Source organism: Pteropus medius, unplaced genomic scaffold (genome assembly GCF_902729225.1).
Source record: "Pteropus medius unplaced genomic scaffold, Ma_sr-lr_union100, whole genome shotgun sequence".
NCBI classification, from domain to species: Eukaryota; Metazoa; Chordata; class Mammalia; order Chiroptera; family Pteropodidae; genus Pteropus; species Pteropus medius.
In genome coordinates, this window is record NW_024349799.1 from 2,114,430 (window position 1) to 2,127,422 (window position 12,993).

At 44.4% G+C, this 12,993-nt stretch overlaps 1 long non-coding RNA gene across 1 annotated transcript; it reads right to left on the reverse strand.

The window, feature by feature from the left end:
• Positions 1–2,535: 2,535 nt before the first annotated feature.
• LOC120620775 (uncharacterized) lies at positions 2,536–11,183 on the reverse strand. Its single transcript, XR_005657978.1, has 2 exons — positions 10,343–11,183; positions 2,536–4,980 (listed from the first exon to the last, which is right to left on the reverse strand). It is a non-coding gene; the product is annotated as an uncharacterized LOC120620775 (long non-coding RNA).
• Between the last annotated feature and the right edge of the window lie 1,810 nt (positions 11,184–12,993).

The following is a 12,993-nucleotide window of genomic DNA, read 5'->3' on the forward strand; positions in this document are numbered from 1 at the left end:
TTTCTCATTCGGGCCCTTTCAGCAACCCTGTGAGGTGCTCAGGGTAGAATACATAAGGAAACTGAGGCAAGCCTCGTCCAAGCTCGGAGAGGAAGGGGGCGAGGGGCTGTGCCGCAGAGCGTGTCTTGACAACCCTACGTTCCCTAAGGGGTGTGCGCTGACCCCAGCCCATCCCGCGTGTCTCCTCAACGCCCTGCAAACATACCCCAACTTCCTCAGCTATACCTAATGAGTTTTGAATAAATTTGCGACAATAATTGCCTCTGACAGGGTGCTGACTCCCCAGCCTGGGCCCTGCTGCTCTTCTACCCACCACCTCAGAGATCAAAGATTAGGATTTGTGAGTGAGAAGCCAGGGCGTAATTGATTTCATTGAAGATAGAATTGCCTTTCCTAAAACGAATGTTCCGCACCTATAACCTTACTCTCCTTTTTCTAACTTTTCTGTTCATAGCTTTGAAGGCCAGAAAATGAATGTCCCTTGACAAAGCTCCTGTGACAGCCCGGAGACGCCCCTCCCTGTCTCAATCGCATCCCACCTCCTACCTGAGCAGCATTGCAGAAACCCCTTCACCCTTCTTTCAGCGCCCCCCAAGCCCCCTGCGGCCTCCCCAAAACTACAGAGGAAAGCAGACACACACACAGCTTCATGAAAAGGTACCCTTAAAAGACCAAAGTGACTTTCTTTCTTTTGAATGATGATGAATCTGAAAAATAGAGGAAAAATAATTTGAAAGAGAAGGAGATAGGGGTGGGTGAGCAGAAAGGAGATGAGATGTCCCCTTGGTCTCACAGTGCTCAGTGGGAAGATTGGACTTGAGCTATCTGTGAACTGAGATGGTCATATTTCTCCCTCTCTCCCTCCTTCTCTCTCTCTCTCTCTCCTTCTCTCTCTGTCTCTGTCTCTCTCTCTCCTTCTCCCCACCCCCTCCCTCTCTCTCTCTTCTTTCTTTTCTAGGGGGTGTGGTAGTGGTGGTGGTGGTGGAGGTGGAGGGGGAATGTGAGCGAGTGGATGAGGGTGAGAGGTGGGAATGCCTAGAGGGGAAGTAGAGATGGAGATTCAAGGTCCAAGGCAGGTGGACGGAATAGGTAAAACCCAGACTTCCTGACAGCCTGGCTGTGACCTTGTAAAACACCACAGTTGACTCTCTCGATCCCCATTCACCAAAGTGCCTGTCTGAGCAGGAAGCCCAGTTCCCATTCTCAGAAATCTGCCCCAAGGCACTTTTAGGATCACACAATACGTTTGAGTCAGCGGATGTCTTGAAGATATTTCATCTGGTAAATCATTTGATTTTTCAGATGAGAACATTGTGGTCTAGAGAAGGAAAGTGATTTGCTGAATGTCCCACACAGCTAAATACCCTTCCAGCAATCCCACCCGTACCCCTGGGCTGCGCTCCGTTTCATAGAGCACCCTATCTCCTCTTTTGCTGGTTCCCATGTGGACCCAAAGTACAAAGATGCTCTGATTCTTTTGCAAATGCGGAAATGGAGGCTGGAAGAACCTCATCCCTTCAATCCACTGTCTTCTAGGGCTAAGTATAGTCTTCAAAAATCCAAGGATCCAAATTCTACCTATTCTGCAAGACAAATTGAAATGTCATTTTTCCCATTAAATCTTCTCCAGTCCCCTGGCTGGAAGCAGTCACTCCTTCCTTCTAACCTCACCCCACTTCTGACACGAGCTCTCCATCTGTCCCTCTCCATGATGGCCCACTTCCTACAATGTGGTTTAGACACATGTGTTTACAACATAGCCCCTCCACAAAGATGTCAGCATCTTTGAGGCACATAACGGACGGCAACTGAAACTAATCCTAACTACGTAATTCAGTGTGATCTTTATTCTTTAATGTGTTTTTGTATTTTCGTGTTCTTTTTGCAGAGACTAAAATGCAAAGAAAGGACCTAATCTTAGAACACATTCAATGCAGCCTGCCACCCCACAGATATCCTTCCCCTGAACAATGACGCTCACCTCCTCCAGAAACCATCCATGGGCATATGCGTACCAAGGGCTGGGTGGCAGAACAGATCAGCTCTGGGTAGGTAATAAGGGGGTACACTGTCTAAAGGGATTTAAAAATGGTGATATCAATGTTATATCAATGGGAATATCTGTTATTCAGGTATTGCCCCTATTTTTGCACAAGAAAAAATTTGAAAATTTTTCCAATATGATAGAAATACAATGAATTTTCTGCTGAAAGTGTTTTAATAGACATTTTCAACTGTGAAGATTTTGGCAAGCTGCTACAACAGATCCTGAAGGGAAACAGACATGGTCAGTATTGCAATTTCTGGAATTTATTGAGAAATGGGGTATATTATGGCTCTCTGCCGAAGTTGCCCTCACGTAGATATTAAAATTCCTACTTGTAAACCTGTCAATTTGCGTGAAAGAAAATTTCAACATTAAAATTAAGAAAAAAATTATTTGATCACCTATGAGTGAAGATAGCTTGACAAATTCAGCTGTATTGTCTACTAAACATGAATATGAAAAAACAGTCATTGACAGATTTACAGAAGTTAAGGCACAAACATAGAATCTGTAATATCGTTCATTATTCCAACAGGCCAATGTGCAAGTGTGCATTTTTTAAAAGAAAATACATTCATATCATTAAAAAGTATTAATCTACTACTTTTTCCCTTGATTTAATTTTTGTTACAAATATGGTTATGTATATGATATTCAAGAGAAGAAAAATTTCATGGTATTCTGGGCATTGTTTCAATTTACAATTGTTACTGAAAATAATCGCGTTGTACAGAGGAAAGGAAGTTAAAAGTTATCCACTCTGAGTCTACCCCTGGGTGCCCCCTGCCCAGGGCGAGCACCACTTCCTCTCGGTCCTTTGACAAGACCTTTGACTCACTCCTTCCCCACAGCACTTTTGAAATGGAGTTTTTATGAGGCTGTGTCTCCAGCAAGTTAAGGTTTATCAGTTGTGCCTTCTTTATTAAATCGTAACCACCTTGGTTCGGGGTCCTTGTCCATTTTTTCAAGTGTGGAAGGAGAGATACGATTTCCTCTCCTGGAATCCCCTGTCAATACATCAAAGGGTTTTTTCACCTCGGCACTACAGCATTTTGTGCCAGATAATTCTTTCCTACGAAGGCCTGCCCTGTGCAACATAAGATGCTTAGCAGCATCCCCAGCCTCTACCCACTGGATGCCAGTAGCACCCCGCCCCCCAAGTTGTGATGACCAAAATTGTCTCCAAAAACAGCGCAGGTGAGAACCACTATATTAGACTGAAATTCAGCACTTATATTAAAATGGACCTGGAAGAGGCCTTCTTCAAAGTTGTCGAACTTGAACAAGGCCCCCTACCATCACTGAACTTCTTTCGTCTGCCTCCGTAAAGTTGAAATAAGAACATCTACTTTAATCTGATGTGAAGATAATATGTAGAAAAGTGACTTGTATGCTCTAAATCTACTTGTGGATGTGTAAGGTCATTATAATAGAGAGGTAAAAATTTTTACACTGCAATTCAGTTGTGGGAAAAAAGTATAGCTCTTAAAAGTCTCTATAATTGATTTCATCTTTGATTCCCCCAGAAAACTGAATTGGCCAATTAAAAGTAATTTCTTATTTCCCAATGTAAAACAAGCTCTTTCATTCAACTTGATTTCTTTGGGTTAAGAATTCAATCAATGCAAAATACAAATGTCCAGAGCGATTCCCCTCGAGATTCTCTCTCCACCTTCTTCTCTTTCTCCAGCTCGTGTCTGGGTGGGGAAGAAGCATGCAAGTCCTATGATAGTGGGGGTCATCTCAGTTCTGCGTGCTGCTGTTTGGGTCTGGTTCCCGGGTATCTGCCCGGGAAGGAAATCCCACCTTGTCCTTTGGAGTTTGTGTGTGGTCCCCAACTTGGCCTTTAGATGTGAGTCCCCACTCCCTGTACACCTGATCTGCCACCCAGATCTTCATTTCTTTTAGCCCCTGTCTCTCCAGGGGCCCCAGAACTCTCATATGTGTTCACTGCATCAAGCTGGAGTCTGTCAACTCTCTGCCAAACGGACCTCCAGGCCCCTCACCTGGATTCCTTCCTCAGCCCTGGTCCCCCGCCCCGGAGCCATGCTGGATGGATAGTGGGCCAAACAAGCTCTGTCTAAAACGTTGCATTTCCCAGGGCTAAGTTTCTTATTTTCCTATCTGGGTGTTCCTAAACCCCCATTAAACATCTTTCCTTCCCTCCCACTCCCCAACAAACCTCGGTTTGACCTCGATTTGGGGAGCAGAAACACCCACATCTCACACCCCTTGTCCTGCCTTCTCTCTCTGCTGGGCCGCCTTCTGAGACCTGTTTGTGCTTTTCCTCCCTTTTCCTGCTGGGTATGAGTCGGGTCCCCTTATGATCATATCGTCCTTCTTCCCTATTTGATGGCTTTCCTCTTCTTCTCAGTGACAATATGGCCAAAACGCTGCTGAGAAAGAAACGGATTTATCAACGGGAGAAAATACAGTGAGATGTATTTCAGAAATATTAGCGGTTACAGTGCGGGCTCAGGGCCAGGTGATCCTCTGAAAATGAAAAGCATGCCCTCAACTGTCTTCGTAGTTCAGCCAACTGTCCGCCCACACAGAGACAAACTCCTGGCCTTGAAAAGCAAACCTGCCCTGAGAGAGAATGTCTCTCAAACCTTTTAAACCAACTTCTAAGTTTTCCCGCCTTCTCTTCTTTCCCTTCTTGTTTTCCCACTGTCTTCCTTCTCTCTGGACCTGTTTTCTTGTGTGGTTCGCTCCGAGGGGTGGCCCCCTGGAAAGAGGCCCCTGGGTGACTAGAGGGCTCCCCGCTTGCTTTGCTGACTTGCTTGGGGAAGCCGGGCCGACACAGCTGCTCTGGCAAACAGTGTTTCCAAGGGGAGTCGCCAAGCATGTGGAGCCTCCACGGAGAGGCCTGGGACAGCCCAGAACAGATCTCCTCATGGAAAAGCCATTCCAGTGGGTTTCTTCAGAACCACCTAAAAGGGCCAAGGCAGACTCAGTGTTATTCATCAGCCTGGGGCGCCTCAGGAAGCAATTTCCAGTGGCTCCATCAACAGCTCCCTTTGAAAATTCATATCCTACAACCTGTTCAGGGCCAACTATGCATTCTTAATGGCACCCCCCGCCCCAAAAAACTTATACTACATGCACGTGCATGCATGTACATGCTTACTGCAACAGACACACACACACACATCTCTCCTTGGACTCTGTTTAGAAGCCTGAATTAATATAATAGAACTTCCTCTGCCACATGGACTAAAATAACTCTGGCATCCCCTCCTGGATAGATTTTAATTAGGAAAGACACAGCATTTAAATTATGCTTATTACTTTCAGTTGCTTGTATAGGCTGTGGATATAGGAAAAAGCAATGGGAGTCATGTGTGCTGGATTTTTTAATAGGGTGACTCTGGAAGCGGGGAAAATGCCAAGAGCATTTTAAATATTTTTCTCCCCTTCTAGGCAACCTTGCTAGGAAAGAAGGTCTAGGTTCCATCATCATCATCATCATCATCATCATCATCATCATCATCATCATTATCGTCATCATAATCGTCATCATCATTATCATCCTAACATTCCTTGAGGGCCTACTCCATGCCACAATCTAGCTAATTAATAAGCACTTTATATGCATTACCTTATTTAGTCAAAAGAATTAGAATTTGACCAATAAACCTCATTAGGGACCACACACTCCTAGGGGAGACCAGGGACAGACCATTAGCATAAATCAGGGGTTCCTCTTTGGAGCTGCCTTGTATCTTATGCTAGTACCCAGCTGTTAACAGTACATGTGTGATGAATCGATACATAAGTAAATGAATGACAGTGTAGTGGATGTGCTCAGAATGAATCAGAGAGAAAAATTACATGTGGGAATAGAGTCTATCACCCATTGGGCTGAGTCCTGGCCACAGACTTTGCTTTTGGCTATACCAGACAGGTAACATATTGTGCCATTCCCAAGCTTTTCAGTGGGATTTCAAATTTGAAAGAATGGAGAGAATTATTCTCCCCTGCCTCTCTCCCCCAAATCTTTGTTGGGATCTCAAAAGGGATACACTTCCAGGCCACAGTTATGATTTTAGGCAAGTTCTTTAACTCATCTGACTTTGTTTCTTGAACTGTAAACTGGCTATAATAGTAATGTCTACCTCAGGGAATTTTCTAAGGATCATCCAAGATCAGACATATAGCCGGGGATTTGGGGCTCAAATATGTTAAATGACCTTATGATCATTATTCATCCAGCCATTCAGTAAATATGTGATGATCTCTTACAGGCCATACCCTGTTCTAGGTGCTGGTAGTGCAGCCGTGAATGTGACAGACGAGGCTCATTAGTGGGGCAGCAGAGACAGACAGTAAAATAAACAAAATAATTTCAGATTTTAGTAAACGCCATAGAGTAAAATAAAGCAGAGCGAAAAAGCTGTGATGGGGGTCAGGTTGGGAAACTTCAGAAGACATCCTCAGGAAAGACCTCTCACACACAGAGGAAGTGACTTCTAAGCTGAGATCCGAATCGTAAGAGGGAGAAGCCATGTCAAGTTGAACGAAGAGCAACTCAGTCAACACGAACAGCAAGTGCAAAGGCCCTGAGGCAGAACCGACATTACTGCGTTGTGGGGACAGACAGAAAGGTCAGTGAGTGAGGAGGTGAGGGGTCCAGAATAGGGCTAGAGAGGTAGGCAGACGCCAGATCATGGAAGGTGTTACAGGACTTAGTGAGGAGTTTGGATGTTATTCAAAGTTCAGTGAAAATATATGGAAAGTTTTAGTAGAGAAGTGGCATGTTCTGATTTACATTTTTAAAAGCTCCCTCTGGCTGCCATACAGAGAATGAATCACAGGGAGGCGTGTGTGGAAGTTGAGTGAAACGGTCAAGGGCAGAGGTGATGATAGTCTGGACTAAGGGTACCAGCGTGGCGGAAAGGCTTGGATCCAGCCGGTAAGTAAAGCAACTGGGTCAAGAACCGGGGCCTCCTGCATCATCTGCTCCTCTGGCCCACCATGTGCCGAGATATATATATATATATTCCTGCTCTTTAAAAAAAATAGATTTCCCATGTAACAGTGTTTCTTGCAGAGCTATGAGGTCACTGGGAACTGCTAAGGTCTACACTTGAGCAAGAATAACATGCCCGTGTGATAACGCATTTATCAAACAGTGTCTCCGAGGTTCACTCTCCTGGAGTGCTAGGCATGAAAGGGGACCTGTAAGGGCAGGAAAGGGGGCTGGTGGGATCCTGGGGTTCCTGCAGGGCTTCCCGCCCAGAAGGAGGAGTTCTGAGGAACACTCAGTAGAGTTACATCCAGGAAAGAGGATGCCCGTTTCCACTTAAGATCAACAAGCTTGCTGGCAGCACAAGGAGAGAGACCTGTGTGCGGGGTGTTGGGAGGGACAGGGTCAGCGGGAGCCTGTGGCCTTCAGAATTCCCGGACGGGAACATGCCCTCCAGTTTGCACACCTGAAGGGACGCCCCTGAAAGCACCCCCTCTCTTTTTGGCAGTTCACGTCCCCTGTGGAGGCGAGGAGGAAAAGTGACCAGCACTCCCAGGCGCTCCATGTTCCTCAAATGCCCCGTATCTGTCTCCATCATTACACCTCAGACATCTGATCGAAATCCTGTGTGTGTGGGTTTGTCTCCGCCGTGGGAGAGTGGTCTCCTCGGAAACTGTCTTATTTACTTTTTCATCCTTGGACCGTATCAGAGGACCTGACACACAGTAGGCAGTCAGCAAAAACAGGCCGAACAGTTAAATGTATAACATTTCTAGAAGCACAGAGCCAAAGAATTGCTCTAAAGTGGATTATAAGAGTTTATTAATCATCGAGTCCAGGGATTCTTAACCTTTGTTGCTTACAGACCCTTTTGAAAAAATAATGGTAGCCACGGACACTTTCCCCAGAAAAATCCACATATAGAAAACTATTTTTAACATGTAGTTTCTTTCTTGTGTTGTTTGTTTGTTTGTTTGCTTGTTTTGTATAGAAGGGAAAATCGAGGACCAGAAAACAGAAGTGACTTATCCAAAGCCACTAAACTTGTCTCTGACAGTCACACTTGAAACTCTGAAGACTTGATTCTCCCATCCTGTGCTCCTTCTACCAGGCCTAGGTAGAGCTGGCTAAAATGTGGACTCTGTCACAAACATCACATCGAGGGTACAAAGATTACAATCAGAACCATAACAAGAACTGTCCTTGGAAAGAATTCTTAGAAAACAGATGACTGCAGAGATAATAAAGTACCACCCTGGGCTCCAGTGATCAAACAGCCAAGAGGGTATTTAAGTTCTAATGAGTGACTACTCAACTGTCATGAGAGCGAGGTGATAATACCAAATGCGTGCTCAGGAATCCAGACCTAATTGTAATCACTAATTAGCTCATTTTTAACCTCCTGGGCACAAACACCTTGCAGCAAAGCACTGGCTTTGCATATAGGTTTATTTAGGACAAAGTCCCAAGGGATAGAAGGACGTGGATGCTCCTGGGAGCCTGCCCCACCACTGGGTGGCTAAAGCAGAAGGAAACACAGATTTCTGCTAGGTCTGTCCAACTCTGTCATGTTGAGAGAGAGAGAGAACAGGCAGGCAGAAAGAAGGAAGACAGGAGAATGACAGGATAGAAGAATATGTGTTGGGAGAATGAAGAAGGAAGAAGAAAAGGAACGAAGGGGTGGAGTGTGAGAAGGAAGCAACTTTAGAACAGGCAGTCCCTACCAAGATGCACTGTGGGTCTCTACAACTCATAGCACTCAGTCAAAGTCCATCAGAGATCCTCAGCACTGGATTTAGTAATGTCAAGAAGACTGGAAGGGTAAATGGCATCCGGTGTGATCTCACAACCATCCTGGACCAATATTCTTCTTTAGTAAGGCCATGGGCTGAGTCTCAGGAAACAAGGGCAACCAGTCAGCCTGCAGAATCGAAAAAAAAGTGAAAAAAAAAAAGACAGCTCACTTCCCTCTGAGGCTTGTCATTAAACACCAGATGTCCAGGAGGAAGAAGACTCTAAACCAAAGCAGATGTGTGGACAAAGTTCTCAAGCCACCTCTCCTCCCAGGACGCCTTGCACCGTAACTCCCTGTGCCTTTCAGTCTGATGGGAGCTTCATCTCCATCTCATGAATCCCTGGCTTTACAGCTGCCATGCTGCTGATGGGTGAGGATGATCCAGACACTGTCGCATTCTCTTATAGACAGACTCCCTCCCTTCTCCAGCCCTCCAGGCACCTGGCAAATTCTTATCTAGATTCATTCGCTCAAAAGTTACCTCTTCTTTGTTGCTTTTATTCCTAGACACACTCTTTCTCTGTGCTTGAAGATGAGGACGCTCACATTTATACATCTATTGTGTATTCACCATGTGCTACATACAGTTGGTCTCTTCAGTCTCAGAACTAGGAACAGCTGGGTTTCTTCTTCAGAACTCCTCTGCATTTTTCCTGGCACTCCAAGTCATTTAACTAACCATATTTCCTTTCTTTATTGCTTTGGATGCTAAGAAGCTCAAAGCCAAATGTGTGACCCATCTCTAGCAATTATATACTCTTACGATGTAATCATCCAAGATTCTAACCTCACCTCTTGTTTTTCCTCATTTTTCCCTTTCCCTGTTTTTCCTTTAAAAAGAAAGTCACTGAGCTAATTTCTGTTGTAAGTAAATGCAAATCCTATCTGAAATGAGTCATGATACAAATAAAAAGCGAAAGGTATTCTATAAACATCTCTGTGATTTTCATGATAATCCTGGAACTTTTAAGGCAAGTGGAGCTCAGAGAGTTTGCATAGCTTACTCAAGATCACACAGCGTTGAAGTCGGAGAGCGAGGAGTCAAATCTGTGCTCCTCTGACTTCAAAGCTCATGCTCTTGGCAGTCAGAATTGCTTATACTTAGCGAGCGATTACTTTGTACCTGGTTTTATGCTGTCTCGTCTCATCTATCCTCACGACAATCCTATGAAGCAGCTATTATTACAACCGTTTTACAGACGACGAAAAGTGGGGTTCAGAAAGATCCAATGTAATTGGCCCACGCAGCCTGAACATGCTTTCAAGTTTCTCTAAGTTATAATAGAGATAAACACACACACACACGATTCCTAATTAAATGTTTGACTTCTTTTGAAGGCCCAACTGCCTGGTTATATCACAAAGGCTTATCAACTGACAAATCCTGTTAGAGAAATGGATGTCTGGCTAGGAGTAGGTATTTCTGAGTTTCACAGTTCTTCAGGGAGCAGATGGATCAAAACCACAAAGTCTGTGTGCAGTACTGGATTTAAATGCCAGCCTGAGCACTGACAGAGAGAAGGATAATTACCTAGCGCCCAAAGGGTGGAAAGAAAAGCCTTTGGAAGGGCAGCTCTGCTCACAGGCGCCACCTGGCAGTAGAAGTGGGAAATTACTCTGAGAAAGAAACTGAGATTCCCCCATCTGTTGGGCCTCGTGAATGTTGAGCGCTCACTGTACATCTCTTCCTTTCATACCAATCCTGCAAGAGAGAGACCATTATATTTATTTTATAAATTAGAAACTCAAAACTCAAAGTATTAAATAACTTTCCAAGAGATTTGACCACAGTCTGTTAGCCTCCTTCATCCTTAGTGTCCACTGTACCAGGCAGTCTTAAAAGTGGTATTCCTTGGTAGCTCCTGCCTTTTCTGGACCCTCACAGCTGGAATCATGAATGTGTCACACTCTATCTTGAGCTATTCCCGAGACAGGCACATGTCAGCAGGGAGTACTAACAGGGTTGTTGTCCTCTGTGCTGGCCCAACTCACAGCAGGGGACATCCGCCCTAGAGACGATGTCTGAGGCTCCAGCTCTGAATCTTGGTCAGCTCACCTGGGCCTTTTTACTCCATGGTACTCTCACCAGCCCCCTTTCCTAGGGAGTGGGGAATGTTGGATTCTCTCTGTGTGTCCACTATTGAGTAGGTGCTGTCATGTAAATTAAAAGCAAAAAACCATCTCTGAACCTCACCAGGTCCCTCTGAGTACAATCTGAATTCTGCTGTCAAAGATTTCCCACCCCACACCTAGAGCTATCTATGAGCTGTGCAGGCTGCCCATACCAGAACCAGCCTCTGCAGCTGAGCTGGCTTTCCCCAGACCAGGCTCTTTGTGACCCTTCTTTATCAGGAAGAAGATCGCTAAGGTTTCAAATTAATTCTCACACAATTGCTATTGTCCTTTGAGAAATGTGAGAGATGAAAAGGAGGATAGAAATTTGAGAGACCAATTTTCAAAAAGGGGCAATGATGGATCTTCGATACTTCACTGAGTGGAACATTCATTAGAAGCACATGATGTCTAAACAGTAAAGAAAGAGTGAATATTTAAAGTTGGGACAATTCACTGAATAATCTTGTAAAATGAACCAACTTTCCTTTTCAGAAAAAGTCGTCTTGCTGGTAGATTTTTGTAATGCTAGAAACAGTTGGGGAATGAAGATTCCAAAACTGGTTCACGGAGTAAAGGTCCCCTTGGAGGACACCCAGTGTAGCACCAAAAGGCTGATCTGTGCTCCGACTGAGCCAGGAATGTTGTCTGTGGCTTAAATGAAACTTAAAAAAAAAAAAAAAAAAAGCCAGGATTCAAAATTATTTGACGTCTTAGAATAACAACAAAAGATGAAGGAAATAGAACTTAATGAATGAGAATGAAGTCTTAAACCTGCTCAAACACAATCAAATACAGGAAGGAGTAGCCAGCAGTTTGTGAAAAAAGACTCAGGGTTTTTCGATGACTGCCTGCTAAGTATGAGTGAGTGATGCAGTGGATACAGACGCTCAGGAAGCACTGTGACCCAAGGCTCCACTTTCCACAGTGGCAGAGTGAAGGCTTCTGAAAATCCGCTCGTTGGTAAAAGCAATGAGAACGCTGACAAAAACAATCAGAACCAATATTTTCAGAACTCTGAAAATTACCCGAAGTCGTGCAACAACTGGAGAAACACTTATTCAGGAAAAATGGCTGAACCTCATCAAAACAGTGTGCTTTGTGGCATTTAAACTTGTCCTATTCCCATGTGCCTCCCATATATTTATACAAATATATATGATACGAAACATATGATGTGCATATATAAAGCTGAGTTGTATAAAACATGCAAATAATAACATCTTGGCAATGTGTCAGACACCACTCAATACGTATTAGCTTATCAATAACCCTTTTCCTTTTTTCCTTTCCTTTATTAGTTCTGCCTCTCTATATAATCAGTTGCTAGAGCCTTTTTATTCTTCTTTCCTGGCAAAAATCGCGGCCTCCTAGATCCATGCTAGGACTCCCATTCATAAGGCTGGGTCGGGCTGGGTTGTCTCTTGGAAGCGAGAGGCAAATGCAAATTATAACCAAGGACAAGAATCAAGATTAATGACAAAGACTGGGCTCAGACCCTGAACCTAGTGTAAGGCAATGAGCAGAATGAGCAGAGAAACAGGAGAAGTGGTACAAGAAGGAAGGAGCAAAGTGCATAGGATGCAGCTGTGACCCAGTAAGGACACTTGGAGGTGGCTTGTGTAAGGGTATTGGGTCTTCCTTCTGCCTCATTTTCTCCACCTTCGCAGTCATTCACCCATTCACTTGACCGTTTGGACCACTGAGCAGCTTTCAAATTGTATAGGTAGAGACACACCCAAGGTTCTTCCAACATCTGATTTGGTTTTTAAAAACTAGCCAATTCACCATTTCGGGGGCTGTAAGGTGAGAAAGAAGCCTAGTAGGTGGAAATTCAGGTTCCAAACTCCTGTTTTAGCCAAAACAAGAGCCTCATATTTATTTCTCGTAACTCTTGGTGTTTCTCTTAAAATTTAGTTTTATGAAGAGGCTTTGCTTTAACAAAGTTTGGCATCACACCCGTCCATTGCAACACTGCAGGGGCATCCCTGACTTTGCCACTTTTCTTTCCAGCACCCACTCAAATAATTCGTGCTAGGTGCCTTCTCCATTATGTTACCTCCTCCCTGC